Here is a 23505-nt window from a genome sequence, read left to right on the forward strand (position 1 = left end):
ATTTGTAAAGTGAAACCGGAAAACCGTGGATAAATTGGGCTTCCTAACTTCAGTTGCTTGATCTTAGGCACATTTTATGTCACCACAATTCTTCAGAGTACAAAAATTATTACTGTGCGTTTAATGAAATTACTTTAAAATATGGGCGTTCAGAATGCCAGTTATTCAAAAACCATTATTGATTTACTTTTAATTAGGTGCGTACAAACCAGCTGTTCAAAAACCATTAGCTGTGTAGCTCTGTCTTTGAGTCGAGTTCTCGCAGTTGCTATTTAAAAATGTGGAGAAATGCACAAAGAGTCAACACCAAAGCACACACAAATGCTGATCTAAGCTTTTTCAGGGACAGAAGGTGCCGTAAAATACAAACCACTCACCTCGTGGTTCACAGGGTTGGGAGTCTTCAGGCCGCCATCTGGACTCTGCCAGCTAGAGGGACAGGTACAAGTCACAGACAACTGCAGGGTGCACCTGCACCACCTTCCCTCCACGCCTCCACTGGGTCCAGGGGTCTGCTCCTGGCTGCCAGATAGTCCATCGCTATGTAGTGTCATACATGTGTGACGCACCTACAATACACCAGAGCTAATGGTGTCACTCTTAAAGTGCAGCACCGGATGCAGACACCTCGAGTCTGTGCAGGCACCTCGAGTCAGTGCAGGCACCTCGAGTCTTGCAGTGTTTCTTCAAGAATTCCGATGACGAAACTGTACAGACTCATTTGCTCCGCTTCCCGCTTGCCTGCAGCCTCTACCCCACCCTTTGTCAACTCATCACCGGGTGGGACCAACCCCTGTGACGAATTGGAAATGGGTGGGGAGGCCAAGCTCTACACTCCCTGATTGACGCGAAGCCCCAGCACGATAGGGCTTTAGCATGAAGCGCCCAGGGGTAACTTTACCCCCTCGTCATCAGGAGGTGGAGACTGGTCCTTTGGGCTATGTGTTTGCCTAGCTGATGACATCACAGGCCTCAGGGCTGTAATCTCATCAGCCCAGCAAATAGTTAGCCCAGAATCACTCAGCATAGTGACTCAAGCTGAGTGTCAGACTGGCAGCGTGCAGCGTTTATGGACCCAGCATGTAAAAAAAAATGATGAGGTATTTACATGAGTGCAGCCTGTATGATGGGGTGAAAGTAAGGGGGGGGTGCCAGCTCCCTGGACGAGAATCCGCACTGCTCCATTCACAAGACTTTATCACAGCAATAATAAAGCAAGCATTGCTAATGCCAAATGGTTTATCTGATAACTGAAAATGCCTCTTCAGTAAATGCTGACTTTGGGCACTCAATAAGCCATTATCGTTTATGCACTCTGTAAATCATTCTTGCACTCATGTATACATTCATATACCCATTGACTAGTTCATGCATTCACCCACTAAATAAGCATATACACAATAAATTAAAAGAATTGAAGAAGGAAAAAGAAAACATGCTGCTGTCTAAGCATAACAGGGGTATGTTTGAAATAAAAATATAAGGCAAAATATAGCTGCTGGCTAGCGACTTGTAGGTATTAGTATACAAGGGAACCCGTAAGAATGGCCAAGGACCACGGGTAGAGCTACTTATTTTTATTTTTATTTTACAAAGGTCCTAGGTTTTAGTGATACTTAGAGAAATACTTTTCACAGGCTCGAGATAAAGACTGTGTTTTTCCTTCTTCAGTGTCCAGCCGCACCTAGAAGCGTTTATTTGGAAAACAATTTTTTAGTATAAACAGAATACGGCGAGACAAGTCGCACATTAGTAACTGGGCACAAGCCTGTACCTAGTCAGAGGAAGACAATACAAGGGAAAAAGAAAAAGAATTTACAGGCAAACAAGGAGAGCAGGGTGGCTTATAATGCAATGCAAACAGTTTTTGAATAAGCACAAACCCACAGTAACTGCTGTGAAAACTGCAAATAATAAAACGAGCAGTACTGCAAAACAGTCGACGAACGTTTCGATCCCTATCTCCAACAATATAGTGGGATCATCTTCAGGACTAAAATGAGCTTTGCCTGATTGGTCGAGTGAGCCTGTAGGGTTTAAACAGGGAGGAAAAGGGAGAAATAAAAATTCTACATCAATTCGTTACATAGCTAGTCAGTAACCCCTCTTTACATGCAGGGTGCAACACGTGCACATGCAGTTGCTTGTTCCAAAGGGCACGAGTGGCTATGTGCTCGTATTTCGAGTGTGAAGATGACCGAGTAAAGTGGGACATACCGCATTTGCTCATTGAAAGTCGTGCTCGGTGACGGGATTCATAGTGCTTTGTGCAAAAAATGACAAGGTGGGGGAGTGTTGGCCAGAAGGTCGTCAAGGTTGTGAGTTTAACCTTAATATAAGAATTTCTAATTACCACGAGCGAGGCAAGGTGGGCCGGACGTGGCTGAAGACACTTCAGTTGGAATCCAGGTTCCGATGTAGCTGATGCCTATAAAAAGGTATTTTTATCATAAAGTTTACGAATAACAGGTTTAAGTAAATAAAATTGGAATAGGGTTACCGGGTTTACCGTTTCCGCCTAGCAGTTTTGTGTGCGGCGTCAGGGAAGATATTGGTATCAACCCAGTTTGGTCGGTTCAATTTGGACCTGGAAAAAAGTGGGTTGGTCAAAAATTAGGACCTACTGGGTGAAGCCGAGGTGGCGAGTTAAGTGCTGTGAAAGAACAGAATATTACCGTTGAAGCCTAGCGCCTCTAGCGTGGGCTTGACGGGGAACTTCAATTGAAGTTTAGCCTGTGAAAAAAACATGAGCAATTGAAGGTTGGAAGTGAGTGAGGGTGAAGGTGAAGGCGGCGAGTGCAGGCAGGTAATTACCGTAAAATGCGGCTTGTGATCTCCGCAGGGCGCTCAATAGCGTGGGCCTTTTCCGTGCGAGCCTGCAATGAGGGATATAGAGGGCGCACATAAGGCATATTGGACTGAGACGGGCTCTCGTGGGAGCCAGGGTATTGCATCAAGTCAAGGCTTACCGTAATAGGCTCGTAGTGGGGCCGGAATGGGGTCCCGTCTGGAGGCTCAATGGCCTAGTGCTGAGTGTCTGCATGCAGCGGCGCCTAATGTGGTCCGTGATTGTGGTGATGGAAAGTGAAAAAGGACTAGTCGGAAGTGACCGTGATTCCGATATTGGGCGCCATCTTGGAATGGTCAACCCAGCGAGTGAGTGAGATAGGTGCATACAGGACGAGGTTTCTGACATAAAAGGTCAACTGGTGATAAAAAAGGGGGGTATAAAAGGAGCACATACCAAAAATGCGGTTCTCAGGATAACAAGGTCACAAGCTATTTAAAAACAACTGACATTTGGAAAGGTTAAAATTGAACACAGACAATTGTATAGGCTCATGCAGAAGGAAGAAAGCCATAGATAGCCAGCTTAAATTAGACTAGTCCAATCCTCTGTTCTGTTGAGGCCATCCTGGATAGAGTTGAACTGTATGATGGACTTCAACTCTTCTTTATTGAGTAACTGTCCCATGTTGCCACCTCTCGTGGGAGTCTCAGTACTTTCAGGACAGTCCATTTCAAATCGCTGTCAGAATGTTTTTGGGCTGCAAAATGTTCCACCAGAGGTGCATTTAGAGTGCCACACCGGATGCGACTTCTGTGTTGCCCAATGCGAATTTTTACCTTCTGGCTGGTTTGTCCAATGTACACTTTTTGGCATGGGCATAGGATTAAATAGATGACATTGCAAGTGTTGCAGTTGGAAAAAGAACAACATTGTATGGTAACATTGTTAAAGGTAAAACCTTTTCCTTCTATGGTGCTGTCACAGTTATTACACCCACCACATTTAGCATGCCCAACAATGGGGGAACAGACCCCATACATTATCAAGTGTAGCCGGAGGTAGAGAATTGGGTAAAGCAGCCCTCACAAGGTGGTCTCTGAGGTTCTTACTCTTTTTGAAGGCAAAAACTGGTTTTTCAATGGAGAGGACACCTGTGTTTAGTATTGGCCAGTGCTTGAGAATAGTCTTTCTCAATTGATTGGAAATTGGTGAGAAAGTCGAGACACAAGCTATGCGCTTAGAGTCAGTCTTTTCTTTTGGTGCGAGTAAGGCTTCCCTAGGGCAATACCAGGCCCGCTTGGTAGCGTTTTTTACTAGTTTCTTTGGATATCCCCTTTCCCTAAGTTTGGATGCTAGGGTGGCAGCTTCTCGGAAATAGTCATCCTTACAGGAGCAATTCCGCCTGATTCGCAGAAATTGCGAGTACGGGAGTGAATCGCGTAGTGCTCTCGGATGGTTACTATTGTAGGCCAAAAGAGTGTTTTTTTCGGTGGGCTTACGATAGAGACGTGTCAATAAGGAGCCTTTGCTGTGATAAATTGTTAGATCCAAAAAGGAAATAGAGTCATTATTGGTGGTAATGGTGAAAGTGAGCCCTAGACAGTTATTATTCAGCCAGTGTAAGAATTGGCGTAGGCAATCGTCGCTTCCATTCCAAATGATGAAAATATCATCGATATACCTGCGCCAAAACTTTATCCCTGAGAGGAAAGGATTGGTGGGATTGATAATCACATTGGTCTCTATCTCATCCATAAAAAGTATCGCCAAATTTGGAGCAAAAATTGCGCCCATGACAGTCCCTTTAATTTGTTCATAGAAATTGCCATCAAAAAGGAAAAAGTTCCTTGTGAGGCACATTTCTAGAAGCTGAAGGATAAACATGCTAGGTACAGCGTGGGGTCGAGGTCGTGAGTCCAGAATCTTTTTTATCACTAAGAGTGCTGTGGTCTGCGGGATATTAGTGTAAAGGGACTCAATGTCCATAGTAACCAGAGTTTCAATCATTGGGTTGTACGGGTGGTGCTCGATCATATTGATCATGTGCATCGAGTCCTTTATGTAGCATTGCGTTGAGGGGACAAAGTCTTTAAGAAAGAAGTCTACATAAGATCCCAATGGTTCTAAGATGGAACCACAGGCTGAAACAATGGGATGGCCTGGAGGATTTTTCTCATCTTTGTGCACTTTCTGTAGCGTATATATTACCGGGATTCTGGGCGTTTTGACATTTAAGAAGTTGTACTCTTTTTTGGATAGATATCCTGCCTCAAGGCCTTCTTTTGTAATTTTTTGTATTAGGCTCTGTATTTCTTTAGTAGGGTTATGACTCAGTCTTTTGTAGTGCTCTTTGTTCTCCAGTTGTCGCATTATTTCTGAAATATATGCAGTTTTTTCTTGTAATACGATGCCTCCGCCTTTGTCGGCGCTCTTGATTATGAGATTGTCATTAGCTTTGAGTTGGTAGATGGCATTTTTCTCTTCCCTAGAGATATTATAGGGAATAAACATTTTCTTATTTTGGAAGTTCTGCAGTTCCTTCAAAATAACCTTCTCGAATGTAACTACTTCAGTGGGAATCATGCTGGCAGAAGGAGAAAAGATGGAAGGTGGTCGGAAGGGGGTATTGGTTGTCCTTTCTGATGTAGGATGTAACTGAAAGAAGGCTTGTAGGCGTATACGTCTAAAGAATCTCCTAAGCTCAGTTTGTAAATCCATGTAATTAGGTGGAATTGTGGGCACAAAAGAAAGGCCTTTCATAAGTAATGATAGCTCTTCTTGTGCAGGTGTGAGTTTAGAAAGGTTAAAGATTGGGATGCTGTCAATTCTCTGTGGGAGAGTTGGTACTACACTCAACACTGATAATAGTTGTTGCGAGTTCTGCGCTTGCCGGGTGGGTTGTGCCATCGTTGGGGTTTCTTGACCTTTCCGCGTTGCGGTGGGTCCTGGGCACCTCTGGCTAAAAAAGAATTTTGATGTAATCCGCCTCTCCTTGCCCCACTGCTACCTTCGCCGGGATCAGAGCTATCCGAAGATTCGGCAGAAGTTTCTGAGAATCCCACCAGGTTCTGGCGTCTGTTATAGCGGCCCCACGGGTGGCTGTTTTGATAGCGAGGATATGTTTTATTAATATAGAAATCCTTGTGTAGGTAAGGGTAGGTGTTTTCTATATTATATAGTTTCACGTCCTTTTTGATTTTGTTGGACTTTTTGTTTTGTTCGATCCTGTGGAATTCAGCCACAGTTTTGTCAATTTGTTCAAGTAGTTTTTTTGCGTCTGCACTAGGGTCAGAGTCTGTTAATTGTTTGAGGAAGTCTGCAATTTCTACTTCCAAGGATTTGAGAGTTTCACTCGCAATATCAATGCCCAGGGCTAGCCAGTGGCGTGAACAAGTAGTGCCTATAAAGCTAAAGTTTTGAATATATTTGGGATTATCAGTGAAAATTCCCGGAATGTTCCGAACCTGTAAACCCAAAGGAATTACGTTGGCCTTAAGGTAATCTGTCAGCATTAAGATCATGAGTTCTAATCGGACTTGCTTCTTTTTCAGTTTTTCTAGTTGGTCTGGAATAGAGTCATTTACTGAGATTGGAGCCTCTGGAGTCTCCGATAGTAGAGAAGGGCGTGAGCATAGTTGTTTCAGATAATCGTCTGTGTAGAGAGGTGTGTTAACTGACATGTTTAGGGGACAAGTGTGGGGAAGGGTTTACAGAATGTGGGGGATTGGAGAAGACGCGGTGTCAGGACTGGCCCGCCCCCGAGAAGAGGTGGGCAAGGGAATAAAAAACCCTTGCAATCTAGTGATTGCGCTAAGTGTAGGTATTAGTATACAAGGGAACCCGTAAGAATGGCCAAGGACCACGGGTAGAGCTACTTATTTTTATTTTACAAAGGTCCTAGGTTTTAGTGATACTTAGAGAAATAATTTTCACAGGCTCGAGATAAAGACTGTGTTTTTCCTTCTTCAGTGTCCAGCCGGACCTAGAAGCGTTTATTTGGAAAACAATTTTTTAGTATAAACAGAATAGGGCGAGACAAGTCGCACATTAGTAACTGGGCACAAGCCTGTACCTAGTCAGAGGAAGACAATACAAGGGAAAAAGAAAAAGAATTTACAGGCAAACAAGGAGAGCAGGGTGGCTTATAATGCAATGCAAACAGTTTTTGAATAAGCACAAACCCACAGTAACTGCCGTGAAAATTGCAAATCATAAAACGAGCAGTACTGCAAAACAGTCGACGAACGTTTCGATCCCTATCTCCAACCATATAGTGGGATCATCTTCAGGACTAAAATGAGCTTTGCCTGATTGGCCGAGTGAGCCTGTACGGTTTAAACAGGGAGGAAAAGGGGAAATAAAAATTCTACATCAATTCGTTACACAGCTAGTCAGTAACCACTCTTTACATGCAGGGTGCAACACGTGCACATGCAGTTGCTTGTTCCAAAGGGCACGGGTGGCTATGTGCTCGTATTTGGAGTGTGAAGATGACCGAGTAAAGTGGGACATACCACATTTGCTCATTGAAAGTCGTGCTCGGTGACGGGATACATAGTGCTTTGTGCAAAAAATGACACGGTGGGGGAGTGTTGGCCAGAAGGTTGTCAAGGTTGTGAGTTTAACCTTAATATAAGAATTTCTAATTACCACGAGCGAGGCAAGGTGGGCCGGACGTGGCTGAAGACACTTCAGTTGGCATTCAAGTTCCGATGTAGCTGATGCCTCTAAAAAGGTATTTTTATCATAAACTTTGCGAATAACAGGTTTAAGTAAATAAAATTGGAATAGGGTTACCGGGTTTACCGTTTCCGCCTAGCAGTTTTGTGCGCGGCGTCAGGGAAGATATTGGTATCAACCCAGTTGGTCAAAAATTAGGACCTACTGGGTGAAGCCGAGGTGGCGAGTTAAGTGCTGTGAAAGAACAGAATATTACAGTTGAAGCCTAGCGTCTCTAGCGTGGGCTTGACTGGGAACTTCAATTGAAGTTTAGCCTGTGAAAAAAACATGAGCAATTGAGGGTTGGAAGTGAGTGAGGGTGAAGGTGAAGGCGGCGAGTGCAGGCAGGTAATTACCGTAAAATGCGGCTTGTGATCTCCGCAGGGCGCTCAATAGCGTGGGCCTTTGCCGTGCGAGCCTGCAATGAGGGATATAGAGGGCGCACATAAGGCATATTGGACTGAGACGGGCTCTCGTGGGAGCCAGGGTATTGCATCAAGTCAAGGCTTACCGTAATATGCTCGTAGTGGGGCCGGAATGGGGTCCCGTCTGGAGGCTCAATGGCCTAGTGCTGAGTGTCTGCATGCAGCGGCGCCTAATGTGGTCCGTGATTGTGGTGATGGAAAGTGAAAAAGGACTAGTCGGAAGTGACAGTGATTCCGATATTGGGCGCCATCTTGGAATGGTCAACCCAGCGAGTGAGTGAGATAGGTGCATACAGGACGAGGTTTCTGACATAAAAGGTCAACTGGTGATAAAAAAGGGGGGTATAAAAGGAGCACATACCAAAAATGCGGTTCTCAGGATAACAAGGTCACAAGCTATTTAAAAACAACTGACATTTGGAAAGGTTAAAATTGAACACAGACAATTGTATAGGCTCATGCAGAAGGAAGAAAGCCATAGATAGCCAGCTTAAGTAAGTAAGTAATAACAAGCTTTATTCAATTTTCGTAAAATCATAAAAGCACAATACATACATATAAAAACATCACAGTTAATAGATGCTTGCATATGCAATTTAACAGTTAAAAACAACAATTATAATGATCAGGTCTTAAAAACTCATTCAAATACAATACAATGTGAAATGAATTTGATGCTAACCAACGCAATAGACATAGGGGGGCACAAATGTTTTACAGCATGGTTTTCCGCAACAACATGGCAGATTTTAAGAAACAGGATACTGCAAAAATCACATGCTCGTCTTCAAGTTTTAACAGTCTTAAGAAAGCAGACCTACAGTTTCTTACACCCCAACGGTTTAACAAAGGTTTTAAATAGAGTTTTCTAGGGGTGGAATAGAAGGAGCAAAAGAACATTAAATGCAAATTGGATTGAAATGCGGTATTATCACACAAACATGTCAGAGTCAGTGAAGACCAGTTGTTCATCTCCGGTACAGAAATCATACGAAAGAAAATCCCAAGACGGAGACGGGTCAAAAGCATTCTGTGATAAGGGCTGGGGTCCACTTTTAAGTACATTTGCATGCCTTCATTAGGGGTGATTTCTTGAAAGTTTAAGATGGTTTGTTTGTTCTTTTCATCGTTCCATCTCAAAGTTTCAAGATGGGAGGTCAGTGTTTTTTTGAGGACTGATCAAGATACGCCCTCCAGGGTCCTTGGATTTACATAGTAATCTAGAAGGCCCATCTCACTAAGAACAGATCTTACGTACGACAGCCAACGGAATTTTGCGACCCCATCTAGGGCCAAGCAATCCTCCAGGAGGTCCCTATTAAAACTGGCCTCCCTGGTTGTCCATACCTTGTGCCATAGGAGAATTGGGGCCATCTTAATTATGTCACCCAAATGCTTAACTCCAACCTCTATGTGTGTTATAAATGAGGATGTGGTCTTTGGGACACCTAGGAGGTAGCTGATGAATTGGTTCTCACAGCTCTGCAAGGATTGGTCCTTCTCGATGCCCCAAAGTCCCGCCCCGTATGTGGCTGTGGACACACATTTCGCCTGATATATTTGTACCAGTTCTTTGGTTGGTTTACCACCCACTCTGTTAGAAAAAGCGCGTAAGGCGCCTATGCTGTGGATAAAGGCCAGCTTCCTTGCTTCAATCGCCTGTCTCCATCGACATTTCCTGTCGAACAGTATGCCAAGGTAGCAAAACTTGTCTACGATGGCTATGTTCTGTCTGTTCAGGAACACATTACATGACACCTTACTGCGCTTATTAGTACACGGCATGGTAAAAGTCTTCAAAATGTTTACTTTCAGCCCTCTATCCTGCATAAAACCTGCAAATTTAGTCACTGCCCTCTGCAGTCCCACTTGGGTCTGGGACATTATGGCCGCATCATCGGCATACAAGAGGATTGGCGTCGATGAACCTTTCACAGTAGAGTAATCGTTTTGAAAAAGAGAGAGATATTGGCCCACTGAGTTTATGTAGTAAGTGAATAGCCTGGGGGCTAGGATGCACCCTTGCCTGACCCCTCTTGACAGGGCGAATTTGTCAGTGCATTCACCCTGCTTGCCAAATCTCACTCTTGCCCCACAATTGTCATACAGTTCTCTAATGAAAGTAATTAAGCGTGCGTCGATACCCATCTCGGCCAATGTTGACCATAACAAAGAATGGTCCACACAATCAAAAGCTGAACTTAAATCAACAAAAGTTATAAAAAGTGCACCACCTCTAGCCTGCGTGTATTTAGCACATAGGAGGGCCAGATTTAAACACTGCTCAGCAGTCCCTATGCCCTTCCTGAATCCATATTGAAGGTGTGAGACTACATTGTGTTCCTCCTCCCACTCCTGAAGTCTCTTTAAAATAATCCTCCCTGCTAATTTCATGAGGCCGTCTAAAAGGGATATTGGCCTGTAGCAGGTTGGATCATCACGCCTGCCCTTTTTAAAGATGGGGACCACTATTGCGTCCGACCAGCTTTCTATAAACCCCTTTTGGTTGCCTTTATTCAGTACATTTGTAAGCAAAGGGGCCCAAAAATCTGGTTCAGCTTTGTACACATCTACCGGGGTACAATCTGGCCCTGGTGCTTTGCCTGATGCACTGTCCCTGATTGCATCCTGCATTTCCCCTACAGTAAATGTTATATCAATTGGGAATGGACAGGCACGAAGCTGGGTCTCTCTCCTACTATCTATAGGTCGTGGGACAGTCGGGACCTGCCCTATCGAAATGATAGTGTCAGCATGCTTTGTGTCCATATATAGCTGTGTAAAATGTGTCAGCCATCTGTCACCGGTAATTGCCAGATCTATTTTATTTCCCCTATTATTCGGTTGGTACAAAGACTTGACCAGTCTCCAGAACTTGGTGGAGTTTTTCTGGGCGGATGCTTCTCTTAGTGTAGCCCATGCTTGCTTTTTTAAGGCCTGGGTTCGTTCTTTTAATGCGCATTTATATGCTCGCCTAGCCATACGAATTGTGTCGGGATCCCTAGGTTTGAGGGCCAAAACTTTTTTAAGAGCTTTTAGAGCTTTTGTACACTTCCCATCAAATCAACCTTCTCTAGGTGAGTGATTATTGTTCGCTGCCCGGGTCAACAAGTTTTTTATCCGCTGTTGGATGTTGGCGAAGGCGGTCATTACGGAAGAAGAGTCCGCCTGATCCTCTAGACAGAGGTTAACATCATTTGTGGAATCGGCGAGTAATTTTTTCAAAAACACACCGGGTACAATCCTCTCCCATTTCACAACGTAGCCATTGGTTTTCACTAAATCAATCCTATAGGGATACGTGGAAAGGGTAGGTTTTTTAGCATTACACTCCTTTATTTTTACGCTGATGGAAAGGGGATAATGGTCACTAAATACATCCTTACCAACCACCCACGAGGTCAATATTCCAGAATTGGCAGTAGATATCAAAATAAAATCAATAGTTGAATTACAATCTCTACCAAAAAAGGTTGGCTCAAACTGCACGGGTGCGGGACAAAGCTGGTTGGCAAAGCAAAGATCAAATTTAAGGGCGAATGTATTTAACAGCATCCCCCTCTTTGTGTGCACAAAATGAGTAGGGTTTTCCTCGCCAAAATCCGCAATACCACACAAAGGAGAATCGGACTGTGGACAAATCGTACAGTTAAAATCCCCTGCCCACATAATTATTGCCCCCTTAAGATGATCCACAGTATGTGACAACAAACGTGATATATCTGACATGGTGGACTCCAATTCAATATCAACCATATTATTATAAAAATTCAACAGTACTATGTTCTCTAAAGAACCCCACTTAAAAAGTAACATTTGGAAGTGGGTGTTAGAGAAAAATGTGTGGATCTTAACCTTTGCTGTTGTTGAGACATAAACGCAAAGCCCCCCTTTGTTATGACCCTGAACTGATGGTGTGGCAGGGGAGTGAAAAGTTTGATACCCCAGAAGATGTACTTCTTCACAGCACCAAGTTTCTTGGAAACATAAGATGTCGTGCATGTGAATAACATTTAACCAAGCTTTATTGGTGGCCTTGCTGGCTAGACCCGCCACATTCCATGAGAGAAGTGAATTAAAGACAGGAACATAGCTGGTTTCTACACAGGTGCGGCCTAGGTTCCCAGAAGATGGATCAATTTGTTGTGTTCTGGTGGTAAGAGTTATGGAAGGGCTCAAAGGAATGGGGATGGAATCGTTATGCAAGGACTGTTGAAACTGTGAATGATCAGGTAACTGTGGTTCACTCAGAGAATCCGTACGCGCCACTGTTCTGCCACAATAGCTCTTAGGATGGTTTTTAAACAGGCTGGGTGACGGGAAGTGGGGAAAAGTGCGTTGACTGGTCCGCAGGCCCACAGAAGATTTTTCTGTAATAATTGACTTGTGGAGTCATTCATTGTCATCTAAGCCAAGAGAGCGGATGATAAAAATTGGACAGAGGTATATTCCAGAGATCTTTTGGATTGTGAAGACATGGATCGCCCCAGTGGACGTTGGAATTGTGAGAAGTTCTCGGTGGTAATAGTGCCTGAGTGGGTTGCAACCGGAAATCGTTGGTGTATTCAAAGGGGTTCTGAACCCTTGGTGTCCTCACGTGGGCTAAACTATCTGAGGCGGGAGGTCTATACGGCAATGAAGCAAAAGTATTCAGATGATAGGGAAAGGAAGTGTTATGGGCCACATGATGTTTATGGTATGTAAATGTGTTAAAACCACCGGGGGTTTTTGGGCAGCCATAGCTATCAGGATGGTAAAATCTGGGCTGGGCTGACGGCTTTTTCAGCGTAGCCTCAGGGTAAAAATAGCTTAGGTTATGAGTTGAAATTCCCCCCTCCCCCGTTCCAGGGTACCAGTCACTAATATAGGTTACCAATCTGTGATCCTTGAAGTTAACTAAGATCACATCACCTTCGATATCCTTAGGTCTGGTACCTACCCAGTGGCATCGCCTGGCCAAGATGATATCACCGTTCAGGTGAGGCGGGAGTGGTCTGTTTCTCCTCAGCCAGTAGATGACCTTGTTTTTTAGATTGTCCTGATGTTCACGTTTACCTTCTGGCGGGGGTGGCACTCCTGTGAGGGCTATAACATAGTTTAAGCATTCAGGAGGCAAATCTGCGATGTTCTTAGTTGTTCTATTTGATTGATATGGAATGGAAGGAGAGGGTTTTGAGTTAGTACTCTTATGGGGATGCGTACTTTGGGGATTTATAGGGATATTGGGTTTTTCTGCGATCTTGGGTTTTTCCAATGCAATTATAGTTTTATTATTACTATTATTGCTATTTTTGGCATATGTTATAGGATTCTGGGATGGTTTTGGTGGCCCGGCTGTGGATGGTACAGTTACCTTAGGGGTGCCAATAGTCTTAGATCTTTTGGATTCTCTAATAGGCTGAGATAAAACTCTAGGGGCATTAGATTTCGGGCAGGGTGACCCCAGTTGTCCTTGCAGAATTTTTTCAACACTCTCCCCTAGTCTTTTGATCCTTTCCGTAAGAGGAAGGATCAATGCCTTAATAAGACAATCAATGTCATCCAACAGTCCTGCATAACTAGGTACCGAGATGGAGCTGGAAGTCATCTCTTTCACGGGGTCTACAGCCCCAACCTTATTTGGGATAGTAAATATAGATTGTGGCACTTGATTAGGAGGCATAGCTCTCTTTTTGATTATCAGCTTCTTTCTTCGCTTCCTTGGTGGGGAGCCAGAAGAGATTATACTGGAAGGGGGTTTAAAGCTTTTAGTAGTGTCCCTAAACAGTGACGATATAGGCTGGCCCTCAGTAGTACACTTGGTATGCTGGTCAGGTATGCTCGGTGTGAACACAGGAGATGGAATGCTTGGATCATAAAGAAGGGCTGTTTCTGCAAAGGGGGTGCTTAGATCTATTGTCTGGGTATCAGGGACCTGAGAGTGAATGGAGTCCGAGATAATAATAATGTTATTCTGTGCAGGGGGGTTAGTCTGAAAAATGAGGGGAATATCTTCTATGGGAGGTGAAGAATTGGCGTATTCTAGTGATGAAGTTAAATCCATTGAAGTAGAAGGAGATGTGGTGGTTGCGTCCAGAGGTTGAAGAGGTCTTAATTTCAACTTGTCAATAGAAAGGCGTCGACCCGCCCGTTTCTCGGCCAGAAAGAGCTCCCGGTCTACATCAGTCTTAATTTTGGCAAAAAATTTGTCCAAAGGACCTAGCAAAGAAGACCCTTGTATGGCCTGTGTCTGTGATGCCTCAGAGGTAGACATCACTAAAGATGGTAAGAGGGCGTGTAAAACAGGAAATGTGAAAGGAACACTTAATGAAACTAATACGAAAACAGAGAGGGCGAAGAGAGTGGGCCCGGCCCGGCCTCTATCGGCCCCGGATGGCCACAGACGGTCTCGCCCTTGTCCCGGGCTTCTCCCGGCGCCCCCCGCGCGCTCCAGCGCAGCGGGAAAGATACTTCCTCTATATAGCAATTATCTTCGGTTCAAAGCAATTGGCCACCGAGAGGGCGGGGCCGGCAGGGAGAGCAGCCCAGCTGGACACGGGCGGGCGGGGACTCCTGGTCCTTGGAGTCCGCCGCTCTTGCTCGCAGCCCTGCCGGTCACAACAGGAGAGGCCCCTTGCTAGAATTCACAAGCCGCTACAAACCGCGAAGCGGGACACGCGTAGCGGGTCCGGCGAGGCGTGGCGGCAGTAGCAGGCTGTCAGCAGGTGTAAGAGTTGCGTGGATGATCCGTTGGAGGGCACAGCGTTTTTGGAGACAGTCCACTGGAGGCAGGTAAAGCACGCTCTTTGACCTGTTTTGTGGAGGGGGCGGGCCGGCAGGGAGAGCAGCCCAGCTGGACACGGGCGGGCGGGGACTCCTGGTCCTTGGAGTCCGCCGCTCTTGCTCGCAGCCCTGCCGGTCACAACAGGAGAGGCCCCTTGCTAGAATTCACAAGCCGCTACAAACCGCGAAGCGGGACCCGCGTAGCGGGTCCGGCGAGGCGTGGCGGCAGTAGCAGGCTGTCAGCAGGTGTAAGAGTTGCGTGGATGATCCGTTGGAGGGCACAGCGTTTTTGGAGACAGTCCACTGGAGGCAGGTAAAGCACGCTATTTGACCTGTTTTGTGGAGGGGGCGGGGCCGGCAGGGAGAGCAGCCCAGCTGGACACGGGCGGGCGGGGACTCCTGGTCCTTGGAGTCCGCCGCTCTTGCTCGCAGCCCTGCCGGTCACAACAGGAGAGGCCCCTTGCTAGAATTCACAAGCCGCTACAAACCGCGAAGCGGGACCCGCGTAGCGGGTCCGTCGAGGCGTGGCGGCAGTAGCAGGCTGTCAGCAGGTGTAAGAGTTGCGTGGATGATCCGTTGGAGGGCACAGCGTTTTTGGAGACAGTCCCAGCTTAAATTAGACTAGTCCAATCCTCTGTTCTGTTGAGGCCATCCTGGATAGAGTTGAACTGTATGATGGACTTCAGCTCTTCTTTATTGAGTAACTGTCCCATGTTGCCACCTCTCGGTGGGAGTCTCAGTACTTTCAGGACAGTCCATTTCAAATCGCTGTCAGAATGTTTTTGGGCTGCAAAATGTTCCACCAGAGGTGCATTTAGAGTGCCACACCGGATGCGACTTCTGTGTTGCCCAATGCGAATTTTTACCTTCTGGCTGGTTTGTCCAATGTACACTTTTTGGCATGGGCATAGGATTAAATAGATGACATTGCAAGTGTTGCAGTAGCAGGCTGTCAGCAGGTGTAAGAGTTGCGTGGATGATCCGTTGGAGGGCACAGCGTTTTTGGAGACAGTCCACTGGAGGCAGGTAAAGCACGCTATTTGACCTGTTTTGTGGAGGGGGCGGGGCCGGCAGGGAGAGCAGCCCAGCTGGACACGGGCGGGCGGGGACTCCTGGTCCTTGGAGTCCGCCGCTCTTGCTCGCAGCCCTGCCGGTCACAACAGGAGAGGCCCCTTGCTAGAATTCACAAGCCGCTACAAACAGCGAAGCGGGACCCGCGTAGCTGGTCCGGCGAGATGTGGCGGCAGTAGCAGGCTTTCAGCAGGTGTAAGAGTTGCGTGGATGATCTGTTGGAGGGCACAGCGTTTTTGGAGACAGTCCCAGCTTAAATTAGACTAGTCCGATCCTCTGTTCTGTTGAGGCCATCCTGGATAGAGTTGAACTGTATGATGGACTTCAGCTCTTCTTTATTGAGTAACTGTCCCATGTTGCCACCTCTCGGTGGGAGTCTCAGTACTTTCAGGACAGTCCATTTCAAATCGCTGTCAGAATGTTTTTGGGCTGCAAAATGTTCCACCAGAGGTGCATTTAGAGTGCCACACCGGATGCGACTTCTGTGTTGCCCAATGCGAATTTTTACCTTCTGGCTGGTTTGTCCAATGTACACTTTTTGGCATGGGCATAGGATTAAATAGATGACATTGCAAGTGTTGCAGTTGGAAAAAGAACGACATTGTATGGTAACATTGTTAAAGGTAAAACCTTTTCCTTCTATGGTGCTGTCACAGTTATTACACCCACCACATTTAGCATGCCCAACAATGGGGGACAGACCCCATACATTGTCAAGTGTAGCCGGAGGTAGAGAATTGGGTAAAGCAGCCCTCACAAGGTGGTCTCTGAGGTTCTTACTCTTTTTGAAGGCAAAAACTGTTTTTTCAATGGAGAGGACACCTGTGTTTAGTATTGGCCAGTGCTTGAGAATAGTCTTTCTCAATTGATTGGAAATTGGTGAGAAAGTCGAGACACAAGCTATGCGCTTAGAGTCAGTCTTTTCTTTCGGTGTGAGTAAGGCTTCCCTAGGGCAATACCAGGCCCGCTTGGTAGCGTTTTTTACTAGTTTCTTTGGATATCCCCTTTCCCTAGGTTTGGATGCTAGGGTGGCAGCTTCTCGGAAATAGTCATCCTTACAGGAGCAATTCCGCCTGATTCGCAGAAATTGCGAGTACGGGAGTGAATCGCGTAGTGCTCTCGGATGGTTACTATTGTAGGCCAAAAGAGTGTTTTTTTCGGTGGGCTTACGATAGAGACGTGTCAATAAGGAGCCTTCGCTGTGATAAATTGTTAGATCCAAAAAGGAAATAGAGTCATTATTGGTGGTAATGGTGAAAGTGAGCCCTAGACAGTTATTATTCAGCCAGTGTAAGAATTGGCGTAGGCAATCGTCGCTTCCATTCCAAATGATGAAAATATCATCGATATACCTGCGCCAAAACTTTATCCCTGAGAGGAAAGGATTGGTGGGATTGATGATCACATTGGTCTCTATCTCATCCATAAAAAGTATCGCCAAATTTAGAGCAAAAATTGCGCCCATGACAGTCCCTTTAATTTGTTCATAGAAATTGCCATCAAAAAGGAAAAAGTTCCTTGTGAGGCATATTTCTAGAAGCTGAAGGATAAACATGCTAGGTACAGCGTGGGGTCGAGGTCGTGAGTCCAAAATCTTTTTTATCACTAAGAGTGCTGTGGTCTGCGGGATATTAGTGTAAAGGGACTCAATGTCCATAGTAACCAGAGTTTCAATCATTGGGTTGTACGGGTGGTGCTCGATCATATTGATCATGTGCATCGAGTCCTTTATGTAGCATTGCGTTGAGGGGACAAAGTCTTTAAGAAAGAAGTCTACATAAGATCCCAATGGTTCTAAGATGGAACCACAGGCTGAAACAATGGGACGGCCTGGAGGATTTTTCTCATCTTTGTGCACTTTGGGTAGCGTATATATTACCGGGATTCTGGGCGTTTTGACATTTAAGAAGTTGTAGTCTTTTTTGGATAGATATCCTGCCTCAAGGCCTTCTTTTGTAATTTTTTGTATTAGGCTCTGTATTTCTTTAGTAGGGTTATGACTCAGTCTTTTGTAGTGCTCTTTATTCTCCAGTTGTCGCATTATTTCTGAAATATATGCAGTTTTTTCTTGTAATACGATGCCTCCGCCTTTGTCGGCGCTCTTGATTATGAGATTGTCATTGGCTTTGAGTTGGTAGATGGCATTTTTCTCTTCCCTAGAGATATTATAGGGAATAAACATTTTCTTATTTTGGAAGTTCTGCAGTTCCTTCAAAATAACCTTCTCGAATGTAACTACTTCAGTGGGAATCAGGCTGGCAGAAGGAGAAAAGATCGAAGGTGGTCGGAAGGGGGTATTGGTTGTCCTTTCTGATGTAGGATGTAACTGAAAGAAGGCTTGTAGGCGTATACGTCTAAAGAATCTCATAAGCTCAGTTTGTAAATCCATGTAATTAGGTGGAATTGTGGGCACAAAAGAAAGGCCTTTCATAAGTAATGATAGCTCTTCTTGTGCAAGTGTGTGTTTAGAAAGGTTAAAGATTGGGATGCTGTCAATTCTCTGTGGGAGAGTTGGTACTACACTCACCACTGATAATAGTTGTTGCGAGTTCTGCGCTCGCCGGGTGGGTTGTGCCATCGTTGGGGTTTCTTGACCTTTCCGCGTTGCGGTGGGTCCTGGGCACCTCTGGCTAAAAAAGAATTTTGATGTAATCCGCCTCTCCTTGCCCCACTGCTACCTTCGCCGGGATCAGAGCTATCCGAAGATTCGGCAGAAGTGTCTGAGAATCCCACCAGGTTCTGGCGTCTGTTATAGTGGCCCCACGGGCGGCTGTTTTGATAGCGAGGATATGTTTTATTAATATAGAAATCCTTCTGTAGGTAAGGGTAGGTGTTTTCTATATTATATAGTTTCACGTCCTTTTTGATTTTGTTGGACTTTTTGTTTTGTTCGATCCTGTGGAATTCAGCCACAGTTTTGTCAATTTGTTCAAGTAGTTTTTTTGCGTCTGCACTAGGGTCAGAGTCTGTTATTTGTTTGAGGAGGTCTGCAATTTCTGCTTCCAAGGATTTGAGAGTTTCACTCGCAATATCAATGCCCAGGGCTAGCCAGTGGCGTGAACAAGTAGTGCCTATAAAGCTAAAGTTTTGAATATATTTGGGATTATCAGTGAAAATTCCCGGAATGTTCCGAGCCTGTAAGCCCAAAGGAATTACGTTGGCCTTAAGGTAATCTGTCAGCATTAAGATCATGAGTTCTAATCGGGCTTGCTTCTTTTTCAGTTTTTCTAGTTGGTCTGGAATAGAGTCATTTACTGAGATTGGAGCCTCTGGTGTCTCTGATAGTAGAGAAGGGCGTGAGCATAGTTGTTTCAGATAATCGTCTGTGTAGAGAGGTGTGTTAACTGACATGTTTAGGGGACAAGTGTGGGGAAGGGTTTACACAATGTGGGGGATTGGAGAAGACGCGGTGTCAGGACTGGCCCGCCCCCGAGAAGAGGTGGGCAAGGGAATAAAAAACCCTTGCAATCTAGTGATTGCGCTAAGTGTAGATATTAGTATACAAGGGAACCCGTAAGAATGGCCAAGGACCATGGGTAGAGCTACTTATTTTTATTTTACAAAGGTCCTAGGTTTTAGTGATACTTAGAGAAATAATTTTCACAGGCTCGAGATAAAGACTGTGTTTTTCCTTCTTCAGTGTCCAGCCGGACCTAGAAGAGTTTATTTGGAAAACAATTTTTTAGTATAAACAGAATAGGGCGAGACAAGTCGCACATTAGTAACTGGGCACAAGCCTGTACCTAGTCAGAGGAAGACAATACAAGGGAAAAAGAAAAATAATTTACAGGCAAACAAGGAGAGCAGGGTGGCTTATAATGCAATGCAAACAGTTTTTGAATAAGCACAAACCCACAGTAACTGCCGTGAAAATTGCAAATCATAAAACGAGCAGTACTGCAAAACAGTCGACGAACGTTTCGATCCCTATCTCCAACAATATAGTGGGATCATCTTCAGGACTAAAATAAGCTTTGCCTGATTGGTCGAGTGAGCCTGTAGGGTTTAAACAGGGAGGAAAAGGGGAAATAAAAATTCTACATCAATTCTTTACACAGCTAGTCAGTAACCACTCTTTACATGCAGGGTGCAACACGTGCACATGCAGTTGCTTGTTCCAAAGGGCACGGGTGGCTATGTGCTCGTATTTGGAGTGTGAAGATGACCGAGTAAAGTGGGACATACCGCATTTGCTCATTGAAAGTCGTGCTCGGTGACGGGATACATAGTGCTTTGTGCAAAAAATGACAAGGTGGGGGAGTGTTGGCCAGAAGGTCGTCAAGGTTGTGAGTTTAACCTTAATATAAGAATTTCTAATTACCACGAGCGAGGCAAGGTGGGCCGGACGTGGCTGAAGACACTTCAGTTGGCATTCAGGTTCCCATGTAGCTGATGCCTATAAAAAGGTATTTTTCTCATAAACTTTGCGAATAACAGGTTTAAGTAAATAAAATTGGAATAGGCTTACCGGGATTACCGTTTCCGCCTAGCAGTTTTGTGTGCGGCGTCAGGGAAGATATTGGTATCAACCCAGTTTGGTCGGTTCAATTTGGACCTGGAAAAGAGTGGGTTGGTCAAAAATTAGGACCTACTGGGTGAAGCCTAGGTGGTGAGTTAAGTGCTGTGAAAGAACAGAATATTACCGTTGAAGCCTAGCGTCTCTAGCGTGGGCTTGACGGGGAACTTCAATTGAAGTTTAGCCTGTGAAAAAAACATGAGCAATTGAAGGTTGGAAGTGAGTGAGGGTGAAGGTGAAGGCGGCGAGTGCAGGCAGGTAATTACCGTAAAATGCGGCTTGTGATCTCCGCAGGGCGCTCAATAGCGTGGGCCTTTTCCGTGCGAGCCTGCAATGAGGGATATAGAGTGCGCACATAAGGCATATTGGACTGAGACGGGCTCTCGTGGGAGCCAGGGTATTGCATCAAGTCAAGGCTTACCGTAATATGCTCGTAGTGGGGCCGGAATGGGGTCCCGTCTGGAGGCTCAATGGCCTAGTGCTGAGTGTCTGCATGCAGCGGCGCCTAATATGGACCGTGATTGTGGTGATGGAATGTGAAAAAGGACTAGTCGGAAGTGACAGTGATTCCGATATTGGGCGCCATCTTGGAATGGTCAACCCAGCGAGTGAGTGGGATAGGTGCATACAGGACAAGGTTTCTGACATAAAAGGTCAACTGGTGATAAAAAAGGGGGGTATAAAAGGAGCACATACCAAAAATGCGGTTCTCAGGATAACAAGGTCACAAGCTATTTAAAAACAACTGACATTTTGAAAGGTTAAAATTGAACACAGACAATTGTATAGGCTCATGCAGAAGGAAGAAAGCCATAGATAGCCAGCTTATATTAGACTAGTCCAATCCTCTGTTCTGTTGAGGCCATCCTGGATAGAGTTGAACTGTATGATGGACTTCAGCTCTTCTTTATTGAGTAACTGTCCCATGTTGCCACCTCTCGGTGGGAGTCTCAGTACTTTCAGGACAGTCCATTTCAAATCGCTGTCAGAATGTTTTTGGGCTGCAAAATGTTCCACCAGAGGTGCATTTAGAGTGCAGCACCGGATGCAACTTCTGTGTTGCCCAATGCGAATTTATACCTTCTGGCTGGTTTGTCCAATGTACACTTTTTGGCATGGGCATAGGATTAAATAGATGACATTGCAAGAGTTGCAGTTGGAAAAAGAACAACATTGTATGGTAACATTGTTAAAGGTAAAACCTTTTCCTTCTATGGTGCTGTCACAGTTATTACACCCACCACATTCAGCATGCCCAACAATGGGGGACAGACCCCATACATTATCAAGTGTAGCCGGAGGTAGAGAATTGGGTAAAGCAGCCCTCACAAGGTGGTCTCTGAGGTTCTTACTCTTTTTGAAGGCAAAAACAGTTTTTTTCAATGGAGAGGACACCTGTGTTTAGTATTGGCCAGTGCTTGAGAATAGTCTTTCTCAATTGATTGGAAATTGGTGAGAAAGTCGAGACACAAGCTATGCGCTTAGAGTCAGTCTTTTCTTTCGGTGGGAGTAAGGCTTCCCTAGGGCATGCTAAATGTGGTGGGTGTAATAACTGTGACAGCACCATAGAAGGAAAAGGTTTTACCTTTAACAATGTTACCATACAATGTCGTTCTTTTTCCAACTGCAACACTTGCAATGTCATCTATTTAATCCTATGCCCATGCCAAAAAGTGTACATTGGACAAACCAGCCAGAAGGTAAAAATTCGCATTGGGCAACACAGAAGTCGCATCCGGTGCGGCACTCTAAATGCACCTCTGGTGGAACATTTTGCAGCCCAAAAACATTCTGACAGCGATTTGAAATGGACTGTCCTGAAAGTACTGAGACTCCCTCCGAGAGGTGGCAACATGGGACAGTTACTCAATAAAGAAGAGCTGAAGTCCATCATACAGTTCAACTCTATCCAGGATGCCCTCAACAGAACAGAGGATTGGACTAGTCTAATATAAGCTGGCTATCTATGGCTTTCTTCCTTCTGCATGAGCCTATACAATTGTCTGTGTTCAATTTTAACCTTTCCAAATGTCAGTTGTTTTTAAATAGCTTGTGACCTTGTTATCCTGAGAACCGCATTTTTGGTATGTGCTCCTTTTATACCCCCTTTTTTATCACCAGTTGACCTTTTATGTCAGAAACCTCGTCCTGTATGCACCTATCTCACTCACTCGCTGGGTTGACCATTCCAAGATGGCGCCCAATATCGGAATCACTGTCACTTCCGACTAGTCCTTTTTCACTTTCCATCACCACAATCACGGACCACATTAGGCGCCGCTGCATGCAGACACTCAGCACTAGGCCATTGAGCCTCCAGACGGGACCCCATTCCGGCCCCACTACGAGCATATTACGGTAAGCCTTGACTTGATGCAATACCCTGGCTCCCACGAGAGCCCGTCTCAGTCCAATATGCCTTATGTGCGCCCTCTATATCCCTCATTGCAGGCTCGCACGGAAAAGGCCCACGCTATTGAGCGCCCTGCTGAGATCACAAGCCGCATTTTACGGTAATTACCTGCCTGCACTCGCCGCCTTCACCTTCACCCTCACTCACTTCCAACCTTCAATTGCTCATGTTTTTTTCACAGGCTAAACTTCAATTGAAGTTCCCCGTCAAGCCCACGCTAGAGACGCTAGGCTTCAACGGTAATATTCTGTTCTTTCACAGCACTTAACTCGCCACCTCGGCTTCACCCAGTAGGTCCTAATTTTTGACCAACCCACTCTTTTCCAGGTCCAAATTGAACCGACCAAACTGGGTTGATACCAATATCTTCCCTGACGCCGCGCACAAAACTGCTAGGCGGAAACGGTAAACCCGGTAACCCTATTCCAATTTTATTTACTTAAACCTGTTATTCGCAAAGTTTATGATAAAAATACCTTTTTAGAGGCATCAGCGACATCGGAACCTGAATGCCAACTGAAGTGTCTTCAGCCACGTCCGGCCCACCTTGCCTCGCTCGTGGTAATTAGAAATTCTTATATTAAGGTTAAACTCACAACCTTGACGACCTTCTGGCCAACACTCCCCCACCTTGTCATTTTTTGCACAAAGCACTATGTATCCCGTCACCGAGCACGACTTTCAATGAGCAAATGCGGTATGTCCCACTTTACTCAGTCATCTTCACACTCCAAATACGAGCACATAGCCACCCGTGCCCTTTGGAACAAGCAACTGCATGTGCACGTGTTGCACCCTGCATGTAAAG

At 45.3% G+C, this 23505-nt stretch overlaps 1 protein-coding gene across 2 annotated transcripts in view; it reads right to left on the minus strand.

Annotated features, from left to right (window-relative positions):
• ADGRG4 (adhesion G protein-coupled receptor G4) overlaps positions 1 to 23505 on the minus strand; it is a 1454718-nt gene that overhangs the window by 1339033 nt on the left and 92180 nt on the right. The window contains exon 1 of one of the 2 annotated variants that reach the window (XM_086918650.1): positions 378 to 761. The exons of the other annotated variant lie outside the window; for it this stretch is intronic. The gene's annotated coding sequence lies outside the window, so the exon portion shown is untranslated. Of the gene's footprint in view, positions 1 to 377; positions 762 to 23505 lie in introns of those variants that run through there. 2 annotated transcript variants of the gene reach the window in all.

The sequence above is a fragment of the Lissotriton vulgaris genome, chromosome 4_1, assembly GCF_964263255.1.
Source record: "Lissotriton vulgaris chromosome 4_1, aLisVul1.2, whole genome shotgun sequence".
Lineage (NCBI taxonomy): Eukaryota > Metazoa > Chordata > Amphibia > Caudata > Salamandridae > Lissotriton > Lissotriton vulgaris.